Below are 13,580 nucleotides of genomic sequence, written 5' to 3'. Positions count from 1 at the left end.
AAAAAATGGGCAAAAGATCTGAACAGAGATTTCTCCAAAGAAGTTATACGGATGGCCATCATGCATATGAAAAGATGCTCAACATCATTAGCTATCAGGGAACTGCAAATCAAAACTACAATGAGGTATTGCCTCACTCCAGTCAGAATGGCCATAATTAACAAGACAGGAAACAACAAATGTTGGAGAGGATGTGGAGAGATGGGAAGACTTGTACACTGCTGGTGGGAGTACAAACTGGTGTAGCCACTATCGAAAGCAGTATGGAGTATCCTCAGAAAATTATGAATAGATCTGTCATATGATCCAGCTCTCCCACTGCTGGGTATTTATCCAAAGAACTTGAAAACACAAAGACATGAAGATACTTGCACCCCTATGTTCATTGCAGCATTATACACAATAGCCAGACTTGGAAGCAACCTAGGTGCCCATCAAGGTACAAATGGATAAAAATGTGGTATGTATACACAATGGAATACTACTCAGCCATAAGAAATGATGAAATCTGGCCATTTGTGACAACATGAATGGACCTTGAGGGTATTATGCTGAGTGAAATAAGTCAGAGGGAGAAAGTCAAATAACATATGATCTCACCCATAAGTAGAAGATAAAAACAATGACAAACAAAGACATAGCAACAGAGAATGGATTGGTGGTTACCATGGGGGAAGGGGAGAGGGCAAAAGGGGTGATTAGGCTCACATGTGAGAGGATGGACAATAATTAGTTTTTGGGTATTGAACATGATGTAAGCTACACAGAATTCGAGATGTATTTTGATGTACATCCAAAAGCTATATAATGTTATAACCCCATGTTACTGCAATTAAAAATAAATAAATAAATAACATGGGAAAAAATATTAAATTAAAAAAAAGATATGGTCCCAATTTTTATGGGAAACACAATAATTTACATCAATTTTATTTTCTTTTATACAAAGTATCTGACATGCAATCAAATATTATGAAATGCAAATACACATTATCATCATCAAGAGAAGAAATATTGAATACTGTCAGACCCAGAAATGACTGTTGGAATTCTTAGGAATGAACTTTTGAAGTAGCTATGATAAATACGTTAAAGATTTTAGAGACTAATGCGAACAACATAAAGGATTAGATGACGCTTTTCAGTAAAGAGATGGAAATTGTTAAAAGCAATAAATGGTAGTGCTAAGATTAAAAAAAAACCTCTCAGATTATACATAAACATTTATTTTTGTGGGCTTTCCAGAAGACTGGAAACAGCAGAGGAAGGATCAATGAATAGAGACATTTCACGCAAAATTTGAAAGACTTTAACTCTAGCGGACTTACCAAATAAAAATATTAAAAAAATTTCTTTTGACTGAAGAGAAATGATACCATATAGAAAACTAATTCTGAGGAAAGTAATGGAGAATGCCTAGAAGAGTAAATATATAGTAAATATAATAATCCCTTTAAAAAAATCTCTTCATAGGGGCTGGCCCCATGGCTGAGTGGTTAAGCTCACGCGCTCCGCTGCAGGCAGCCCAGTGTTTGGTTGCTTCGAATCCTGGGCGTGGACATGGCACTGCTCATCAAACCACGCTGAGGCAGCGTCCCAAATGCCACAACTAGAAGGACCCACAATGAAGAATATACAACTATGTACCGGGGGGCTTTGGGGAGAAAAAGGAAAAAAATAAAATCTTTAAAAAAAAAAATCTCTTCATAAATTAGTATTTAGACTCATTAATATCCCTCTTTAATTGATAGAAGAATTAGACAAAGAACATCGGTAAATATACAGCCATGCATTGCTTAACAACGGGGTCATGTTCTGAGAAATGTGTTAGGCTATTTTGTCATTGTGCAAACATCATGTAGTGTACTTACACAAACCTAGGTGAAATAGCCTACTACACACTTAGGCTATATGGTACTTATCTTATGGGACCACCATCACATATGCAGTTCATCCTTGACAGAAACATCATTACGTGGCACATGACTGTCAAAGAAGGTTTGAACAACTCTACCAAACAATTTGACTTAATTGATATTTATATAACACAACACCCAATTGTGGCAAAGTACACATTCCTCTCAAATGTACATGAAACATTCAATGATATAAACCATATGGTGTTCCACAGAGCAAGTTACATTTTTTTAGGATAGAATCCGTACAGAATTTGATTTTGAACTATAATAATATCAAATTATAAATAAATAACTATGATATATCTAGAAAATCTCCACATGCTTGTAATTTATACAATATTCATCTACTAGATCATGAGCCAAAGAAAAAATCTTAACATAAAATGAAAATACTTTTGTTGAATAATGATGAAAACACAACTTATTAAAATTTGCCTCATGAGCTAGTGTTTAGATTTGCAGCATTAAATGCAATAATGGAAAAGACAAAAGGTGTAACATCAATGAAATGAACTTCTACATTAAGAAGCTAGATGAAGAAGAACAAATTAAACCCAAAGTAAGTCAAAGTTGTCTTAACATAAAAAATATATATATAATTAATTTACTCCATTAAAATAAAAGTAGGAATATTATATGATAACTGTGAAAGATGCAGAAAAGACTTTGGAGAAAATTCAACACTAAGCCATGATAAAACTTCTCAGTAAACTAGGAATGGCAGTGAATTTTCTCAACCTGATAAATTAAATCTAAAAAACAAAATCAAAACCAAAAACTCTACAGCTGCTATCATAAGTACTGATGAAATAGAGACTACCTTCCCCCATGATCAGGAAGAAGCAAGGTATTTCAATCTTACCAGGGCAATTCAACATTGTATTGAAGACCATTTTGCAATGAGGCAAAAATAAGAGATACATGAATTGAAAAGAAAGAAGTAAACATATGTTTATTTTAGATGACTTAATCACATTTTAGAAATTTTAAGAATCCAAAAAAAAGGGAAAATCCACAAACAAAACAACTAGCTCTAATAAGTAAATTTAGCAATATCACAGATACATAGTCAAAATACAAAATTTGACTTTTTAAAAACTAGATGTGAGTAATTAGAAAATAAAATTTAATGCTGTCATGTGTTATAGCATCAAAAAATTATATATATATGTATAATTAAATTTAACAAAAGTCACTCAAGAATTCTATGTGGGAAACTATTAAACTTTAATGAAAGAAATCAATGAATATCTAAATAAATGAAATAAAATGTTCTTGGATTTGAAAACTCAATATTTAAGATACATATTCTCTGCAAATTAAACTAGAACAGGGGTCAGCAAATTTTCCCTATAGAGAGAAAGATAACAAATATTTTAGGTTTTTAAAGCCATATCATCTCTGTCACAACTTTTCAGCATACCATAGCATGCTGTAGCACAAAAACAGCCTTAGACAATATGTAAATGAATGGGCATAGTTGTGTCCTGATAAAATTTTACTTACAAAAACTGAAGTCAAATTACACCTTTGGACTGTTGTTTGCGAACACCTGATTTATAGATTCAAGACTCTTTCAGTAGGTCTGTAATAGATTTTTATAACATGGTGCTAAAAAAATTTGTAAATCTAAATGACCTAAAAGAGCCAAAGTAATCTTAAAAATAAAAAGAAAATTGAAGCTCTAACAGAACCGGACTTACAAGCTAGAGTAATAAAGATAGTGTGGTTATAGAAAAAGAATAGATAAATAGATTAATACCCAACAGAGGGCCAAGGCATATACCAATACATTTATGGTTAATTTTTAACAATTTGCCAAAGCAATTCACTAAGGATAGAAGAATTCTTCAATAAATGGTACTGAGACAATTGAATATTCATCTAGATTAAAAGCTAAAAAAACACACAGAAGTGTTGACCTCGACCTCACACCATACACAAAAATTAATTTGAAACTAATCATGGTGCTAAATATAAAACCATAACTAGAAAGCTTCTGTAAGAAAGCTTCTGTAAGAAAACATAGGAGGTAAGATTACAAATTTAGAAGAGACAAATATTCCATAGAAATGCCACAGATAAAAACAAATTCCAAAAGAAATTGATTGATAAATTGTACTTTATCAAAATTAAAAACTTCTGCACATCAAAATCTACCATTAAGTAGGCATATCACAATAGGGAGAAAACATTTTTAATACACATATTAAAAAATACTTTGATTCCAGAATATATAAAGAACTTCCAACTCAATAATAAAAATAATTTAACACAACATGAGCAAAGCCTTGAACAGACACTTCACAAATGAACATATATAAATGATCAATAAGAACAAAATTTGCTTGACTTATTAGTCACTAGGGAAATGAAAATTAAAATCACAAGAGTTAACACCACACAGCCAGTATAATGGCTAAGATGGAAAAGGTTGACAGCATCAAATATTAGGGAGGATGTGGAGATATTGGAAGTCTCATATATAGTTTTTGGGAGTGTAAAATTTGCAACCACTTTAGAAAACTGTTAGGCAGTGTCTGGAAATGCGGTACCTACTTTTACCCTTTGATTCATCAAGTTTACTCTAGTACAATGAAAATATACTTCTGCAAAAAGCCTTGTATAGTAATATTTATAATTGTATAGTAATATTCATAATAGCCAAAATTGGAAACTGTCCAGATATCCATCAACAGGACAATGAATAAACTATGTGATATTCATATAACTTTAAACAGTTCTATCAATAAAAAATTGCTAACTAGTGACATACGCAAATACATGGATAAATATAAAACACTAAGCTGAGGGGAAAAAAACCAATAACAAAAAAGTACATATCTTATGATTACCTTTATATAAAGTTCTATAAAACGCAAAAAAATAAAATCTAAGCCATGGGGCTGGCCCGGTAGCGCAGTAGTTAATTGCACACGTTCCGCTTCTCTGTGGCCTGGGTGCAGACATGGCACTGCTTAGCAAAAGCCATGCTGTGGTAGGCGTCCCACATATAAAGTAGAGGAAGATGGGCATGGATGTTAGCTCAGGGCCAGTTTTCCTCAGCAAAAAGAGGAGGATGTAGTTATCTAAGGGCTAATCTTCCTCAAAAAAAACCCACTAAGCCATGGTGATAGAAATCAGATTAGATTGTTTCTTGGGGCGCGGGGTAGGAAATCAACTGAGAAAGGGCATGAGGAAAGTTTCTTGAGTAATGGCAATGTTCTATGTTTTGAAAGTTACATGGGTTCCATTGAGTGAATACATTGTCAAAACTGGTCAAATTGTACACTTCAAAATCTGTGCAGCTCATCATACATATATAACATTTCATAAAATAAGATTTTTAGTATCTCAAAAAAAATTAAAATAGAAATCAGAATGATTTAAAGAAAGGTAAGATATTAAGAAGATTGAGTAACAACCACGACAACAACAAACAATGTAAGAAAAAATAATTTAAGGCTCTCATTCTAATTTTTCTCTGCGCATATATATGTAAAAAAATCAAATCCTCGGCAACATTACCTTGTTTTCCAAAATTAAATAGGCCAGGTGATCTCAGATTTCAGAACCTCCTCTAGTAACAGGAAACTGTGGTGCGTGTGTAGTGGTTTCTAATTCATCTATAACAATTTATTCCCCAGAACTTTCACAATCGCTGAAATTAGGTGATTTTAGATTCTTGGCCTCAAACAAAGATGACCATAAAAATAGTTCTTAATCCATTTATTAAATAGTGTATATTGTACCTTTCTTAGTATAATTGCTTAAGAAATCAAATGATATAGCTAAAATTCTATAATACTTGAAAAGAGAAAATAAGGAAATAATTTAAGTTGCAGTGAAAGTAAGTTACAAAGTGTTATATAGATTTATAGATTTTAGCTTTATATGGGACCATCAGATAGTGATTGGTAGCACATGAATATAAAGGCTTTCTTATGTAGAGGTAGTTGCACCATCCTTTATCCACATAAAGCAGATGTTTTCCCACCTCTGTTACACCAGTACTACAATAACCAATTATTTGTTTCCATGCATGCTCTCTGTCTCTTATTTCTTTCTCCACTCCTAAGGGAAACTCTTATAGTCACTGCTGGCCTACTCATTATCAGAGCTGAGCACAGTTCCTAGCTCAATATATGAATTTTGAACTTAATTAAAATAAAGTGTAAAGGAAAACTAGTCATCCCTAAATCCTAGGTATAGTAGAAAGCACGATTCTTTTAGAATCAAACATAAAATACAGACCAAATCGAAAATGCCAACATAAAAGGAGAATTTGGAGATCATAATAGTTCAGAAAAACATTGACAAACTTTGTAGTAGCCAAGAAAAAACGATTTGTTCAGCAAAGGTACATATAATGTTAACAGTTAAAACAATACTGGTAACCTTCAAGGTGAAAAACTCTTTATATACACACAATTCCATTATGCATTCTGGATAAGAATTTGGAATAAAAATTATTGACTTGAATATCTATACATATATCTAATCCTGCTGTTGAAAGCATGATCATTTCTGAGATTGCATTAAGTAAGGTCTACAAGGATCCAATTATCTTCAGGTGAATTCTTACATTTTGGAATGTAGAGTGACACATCACCTCTTCTTAGATGAGGTCAATGGTACGGGAATTTGTAAATAGATTTAAGCAGCAATGTGGCAGCACTGAAGATTTATATACAAGTTTCGATTAAGGATAGACATCATATGAGGCAAATAGGTAATATATTGCCTCTTAAATTCTACCAAGTCTTAATTTTGTTATTCTTAACCAGAATTCACAGCACAGGCTGCACATTTTCAAAATTTGACAGTAATTAGGCTGAAGAGATTTCTTCATTGACAGTTTTGAACTTTTTGGTTAGCTATGAAATTAAATTTCATGAATATAAATCAGTGTAAAAATTATTTCCTTTCATAGAATTAATGAATTTTGTAATTTTCTTAGAAGTTTTATTAATAACAGTCCATATATAAAAATTTTACCAAATGGCATTCTATAATGGAAGAACTCTGAGGGTAAGAACTGTGTTTTTATTTTTGTCTAACAGATATATACATTTATATGTAATATGTATAATGACAATTTCTGAAAAAGTTAATATATAACACAAGGAAGGTTATTCACTTACATTTATTAATCAGAAGAAAAGTTGCCATGCACAGAGATAAATACAAATTAAGATTAGCCTTTGTATAGATAGTACCATTTTAGCAATAGCAAACAAAAACTGATTTTGGCAAGGGAGGTGAAAATCCTGTCCATTCGTTCATGGATTAAATTAAAATTTTTAAACATCTATTTGTTCTTAAAGTCATGGTGGATGTAGTAATAGAAGAAAAATAAAGTTTCTGTCCTCAAGGAGGTTTTAATCTGCATAAGCACACCAGATGATACATAAATCTTGGAGATGGAAAAAAATGAAAATAAAATCAGGTGGTAGAATGTGCGCTGCAGAGCAGATGGGAATGCTAGTACTTTCTTTATAACTTAAAAGTCACTTACGATACAAATCAGGAAGCCAGATGCAGCTGATATTTTATAAGAATCAAGTTGATACGTGTGTTTTTTATGACCACAGATAGTCTGGTTCCTGAATGGTTTCCTGCCTCCTCAAACCAATGAAGAATATGTCAATAATGCCTGTATCTCTTGGAAGAGTTTATATTTTTTTTGTTTAATTCCTTTCATTGCTGTTTAAGTAAGTGACTAATATAAACGTGAACCAGGGAAAATTCACATGTAGATGCTTAATAAATTTTCAAACAAGTTAGGGTAATGAAAAATACTAGTCATAATATCAAAAGACCTAGATTCTTTCCTCATCTTTCCCAGATAGTAGAAAATTACCTGTACAAACCTTAGTTTTCTAGACTGTAAAACTTAGAGGACAGATACTGTATCTTTGGTCTAACTCACAACATTATGATAAGGACCAGATGCCACAAGTGTGAAAGCATTTTTTGAATGATAAAAGCTACCTAATATATACAAAGTATTGAGGAGGTTAGAATATTTGTAGAAAAATAGTAGTTTTAATGGTTCCCTGTCTCCCATTTTGTACTATGCAACTTCATTTTTTGCAACAAAACCAACCACAAATTCTCAGTGGCTTACAAAAATAACATTTATTTTTAACTGAGGTTATGTGAAATCTGCTGGATGATTGTAGCTCAGATAGTTGGTTCAATTTTTCTGGGCTCTGTTGGGTTTGACTGGTTTATAGAAAATTTGAATTGGGATGTTCAGATGAAAATATTCCCTGGGAATTACATTAATCCATTCAGATATCTCAGCAATGAATTTTATAAACATGCTTTCCTTAATGTTTTCTATGCCACAAGAAGATATTGTAAGTAGTCAAATGTTGTTCATTTCACTACTTAAACTCACTCAATATGATTTTAGAAAAGAAATAGTCACAACTCTCCATGCTGAAAGTTCTAGAATATCTGTATGTTTTTTTCCACTGAGTCCCTCATTGCAAACAGTTCAACTCCTTTTTGAATTAAACTACTTCTTGTAGTCACTAATGGTACAAAATTAAAATGACAAGTGACTTGCAGTAGTAACATTGTGTCTCAAAACTTGTCCTCCTAAAGCAAGCTCACTAAGAATATTTTCCATACCTACTTTAACCCAGTCGGCAGTTTTATTTTGCCAAAGCAAAATATGAATCACCGTCTTTTCAGTCTGCTATAATAAAATTTATAAACCTCCAGTCAGGCTAACAGAGGAAAAAATTACAAAAGAAGACACAAATTACAAATATCAGAAGTTAAAGAGTGGCCATCATGACTGATGTCATGGACATAAAAGGCTAATAAAGGAATGTTATAAACAACTTTATGCCCACAAACTTGAAAACTTAGATGAAATAGAACATTCCATGAAAGGCATAATCTAAAGAAATTCTCATGAGGAGATACAGATAATCTGAACAGGCCTTGATCTATTAAAATAATTAAATCAATAATAACCTTCCAAAACAGAAAGCACCAGTTTCAGATGGTTTCACTGGTGAATTCTACCAAATATTTGAGAAAAAAATGATACCAATTCTCTATAATTTGTTCCAAAAATAGTGGCAGAGAAAACACTTCCTAACTCATTCTATGAGGCCAGCATTATCCAAATACTGAAACTGGAGGATAACATGACCAAAAAAAGAAAAAAGAAAGAAAACTGAAAACCAATATCTTTCATGAAATCAGATGCAAAAACCTTCAACAAAGTATTAGTAAGTAAAATTTGACCTTTTATAAAAATAATTACATACTGTTCTTCCCCCACATGCCCAGCTGGGTGAGCAGTGCAGGATAGGTTGCCGAGAAACTGAAGAAAAGACCCGAAGATAGTGAATGAGATGTAGGGGTTTACTGGGGAGTTACTTACAGGGAAGGTCCAGTAGCGGCTGGCTGGACAGGAAATGTGCACCTGCTACTGCTCCCTGAGAGACGCTTCCTTAAGTAGGCAGAGGAACAAAGGCTGAGTGCTTGCCAAGGGGGATCGTCCCTATATGACCTGCATTCCAAGGACCAGAGCCCCCTGTTTCCCTGAGGGCCTCCATGTTCCCTCAGACTCCAAGGGTCTCTGTGCTAACTCTCCCATGCAAAAACATCTGGGTTGGCCATGCCCAGGACTGTTACCATCATGAGCACTAGTGCTAGTCCAGACAAGAAGCCTCAAGGAAACATGGTTTAAAGGACACGTAGGCTAGTGGCCCTACACCTGTAAATAAGTGGGATTTATTCCAGGTATGCAAGGCTGTTTCAACATTCCAAAATCAATTAATGTAATCCATCACATCACCAGGCTAAACAAGAAAAATCCTATGATCATATCAATAGATGTAGAAAAGGTATTTGAAAAAGTCAAATACCCATTCATGATTTTTTTTTAAAAACCCTCTCATTAAACTAGGAATAGAGGGTAACTTCTTCAGCTTGATAAGAAAAAATCTACAAAAAAGACCCTGTAACCAAAGTCATACATAATGGTTGGAACTAGATACTTTCCCCCTAAGATCAAGAAAAAGGCAAGCATGTCCTCTTCATCACTCCTATTAAGCATCATACTAGAAGCCTTGCTAATGCAGTAAGAAGAAAAAGTACATAAAATGCACACAGGATGAGAGGGAAAAATAATACACATGGCAAATAAAAGCATTTGAGAAGCTGCTCAACATCATATGTCAACAGGGAATTGCAAATTAAAACAATGAGTTACCACTATGCATCTAGAATGACTAAAACCCCAAAAACTGACAACCCCAAATGCTGATGAGAATATAGAGCAGTGGGAACTCTCATTCATTGCAGGCAGGAACATGAAATGATATAGCCACTTCCACTTGGAAGACAGTTTGCAGTTTACTACAAAACTAAACATAGTTTTATCATATGATCCATCAATTGCACTTCGAAGTATTTACTCAAATGAGTTGAAAACATGTTTACACAAAAACCTGCATATGAATGTTATACAACTTTATTCATAATTGTAAAAAACAGGAAGCAATCAAGATAACCTTTAATAGGTAAATGGGTAAACTGTGGTACCTCCAGAGAAAGGAATATTATTTAGCAATAAAAAGAAATGAACTATCAAGACATGAAAAAACATGGGAGAACCCTAAATGCATATTGCTAAGTAAAAGAAGCCTGTTGGGGATGATTACATACTGCATGTTTCCAACTAAATGACATCCTGAGAAAGACAAATCCATGAAGACAGTCAAAAGATCAGTAGTTGCTGTGGTTAGGGGTGGGCAGGGGGTGAGAGATAAATAGGTGGAGCACAGGAAATTTTAGGGCAGTGAAACTATTCTGTATGATACTGTAATGGTACATACATGATATTATGCATTTGTCAAAGCTTATAGAACTATACGACAAAAAAAGTGAATCCTAATGTAAACTATTTACTTTAGGAAATAATATAATAATGATTCATCAGTTTTAACAAATGTATCAAACTAATGCAAGATATTAATAATAGGGTAAACTAAATAGGTGAGATTATATGTGGAGGAAGAGAGTACATAGGAACTCTGTAGTTTCTGCTTAATTTTTCTGTAAACTCAAACTACTCTAAAAATAGTGCACTAATTAAAAAAAAAATTCTAATTCAGTTGCACAAGAGCTTGGAAGTCCCCCTCTATCCTAACAATAAATTTAAAAAGCTGAACAAACTGAAAAATCAATAATTCTTCTTGGATCCCTAAAAGGGGGAGGGAGCAGGACACAAAATGCGGAGAGACAGAGGAGTGAATATGAGGAGTCTTGGCTGACCAGAGAGGAGACTCCGGCAGAAACTGCCATGGAATAGGAGCCAGGTACGGAAAACCTGAACTATAGTGAGGAATCGCTGGAGGTTCCATGCAGACACCTCTGGAAGTTAAAAACTCCAGGAGAACCCAATCACAGGAAGGCCCCCGCAAGATTATCTCCAGGAAGTCCACCAGGTTCCTAGAGTAAATAATGGAGAAAAGCCCCTCACATTTCAGGCAAGGGGAGACGGAGAGGAACCATTTTGTAATTGGCAAATGTTGATAATTATTGAAGATGAATCCTCAGCACATCAGAGCTCATTATACTATTCCTTCTACTTTAGTGAATGTTTGAAAATTTCTGGAATAATAAAAGCTACGATAGAACATAAAAAAGAAGAAAAGAAAAAGAAATAACCAGAGCATGCTGCTTTTCTTAACAAGGCCTGCCCTCAGGGGAAACTACTTAACAGGAGCCTAACCTGCTGGGGTATTATCAGAACCCACTGACCTGGGGGTGGGAAATACCCAACTCCAGCCAGCTCTAACTTCCCGCATGGGAGAAGGAAAATACCCAATTACAGCCCACTCTAGCCATCCTGTCACACCTAAGGGGGGAGGAAAAAACAGAAATACTTGTGAAGTTCACAGTCCAGAGGCATCGGCTAACTGAAAGACCAACTAAATGAGACCTAATCATAGGAATATAGAATGCTTCCCCTCCCCCTACACCTCACCACCAAATTAGTATAGGCTTCTTTACAACTATTCCTTTTACACAGTTGTCATGTCCAGCTATCAAGAAAAAAATTGCAAGGTGTACCAAACAGCAAAAAACTCAATTTGAAGAGTCAGAACAAGCATCAGAACCAGGCATGTCAGGGTTGTTGAAATTATCAAACCAGAAATTTTAAGCAATCAAGATTAATATGCTAAGAGCTCTCATGGATAAGGTAGACAACATGCAAGAACAGATGTGCAATATGAGCAGAGAGATGGAAATCCTAAGAAAGCACCCAAAAGAAATACTAGAGATAAAACACATTGTAACAGAAACAAAGAATGCCTGTGATGGGCTTGTTAGTAGACTGGACACAGCTGAGGAAAGGATCCCTGTGTGTGAGGATAGCTCAGTAGAAGCCTCTCAAACTGGAAAAGATCTCAAAACAGACATAATATAATCAGCAGTAATGTCCTCAGTGTAGCTCAGGACTGTCTACTGATGAATTGTCTAACTTTCAGAAATTTGATGAAAAAGTTGTCTTCTAGATACATTAAAAAGGAAAATTATTTAATTTGTTGCTTTCTAAGATATTTTACTGAAACTAAATATTGAGATACAATAGATTAAAATTTAAAAGAATCTTTCTCGTCTTAAAGATGTTTGAGAATCACAAAAAAAAGAAAGAAAACAGAAACCATTAGTAAGTGGTGTATATTTAATATAAAAGAACTTCATATTTTAAAATGGTGAAACTAAAATTCTAGACAACTATAAAAAGGATATATATGTTTTCCTGTGGGTAGATAAAACATGCTAATTTCCTGATTATGTTCAGAAGGATGGGAGAATGAAAAAGTTTGAAGTTTGGAAGAGGTATTTGTAGTGAATTATATAGCTGAAAAGTTGAAAAATAACTACAAAAGAAATTCTCATAGGAGAATATAAAATATAAGCACAATAAAAGCATCTATTTAAGGAAGAGACTACGAGAATGGATTAAGAGAGAGAATAAAACCTGCCATATGCTGAATATAAGAGATTTATTTAAGGCAAAAATATTTTCAAAATTTTAAAAATCAAAGGGATGTAAAAATATATAATAACCAAATGAAAGATGGGTAGCCAAGAATTTATTTATGTAACAGACTCACAAAAAAATAGAATTAAGGCAAACATCCTGAAATTTAGTACTGCTTAGCATTAATTACAAAGAGGGGTTTGAGTGAATAGTATGGTCGGAGAATTATATCTCAATATAGAAAAAGCTTCTTTTTGGCATCACCATTGAAACCAGAAAAGATGAACATTTATCAACATCCAACCATGGGCCAGCAATGGAAAAGCCTTCATTAATGTATCATACCAACTCTTTCTTCCATTCCTATTAAGCATCTTGGCTTTAAATGTATCCAATTTAGTAGAAGTGGGGAAGGATTTATCGTGCCTTTGAATTGTGATAGCCACTCAGCCAGGGTACATTACCATCCTTGAGCTGGTGATTATGCATTAGTGGTATTTGAGAGCAGCACTGTCAATATGCTCATTCTTATTTCCATCTTATTCATTATCTATCACCTGAAGAGTTGACTTAACTAAGCCATTGGTTTTTTTTCTATTTTTGTTATTATTATTCTTATTTTTCTGTTGGCTATC

The sequence above is a fragment of the Equus caballus genome, chromosome 4, assembly GCF_041296265.1.
Source record: "Equus caballus isolate H_3958 breed thoroughbred chromosome 4, TB-T2T, whole genome shotgun sequence".
NCBI lineage: Eukaryota > Metazoa > Chordata > Mammalia > Perissodactyla > Equidae > Equus > Equus caballus.
Note: the sequence above shows the minus strand (reverse complement) of the source record.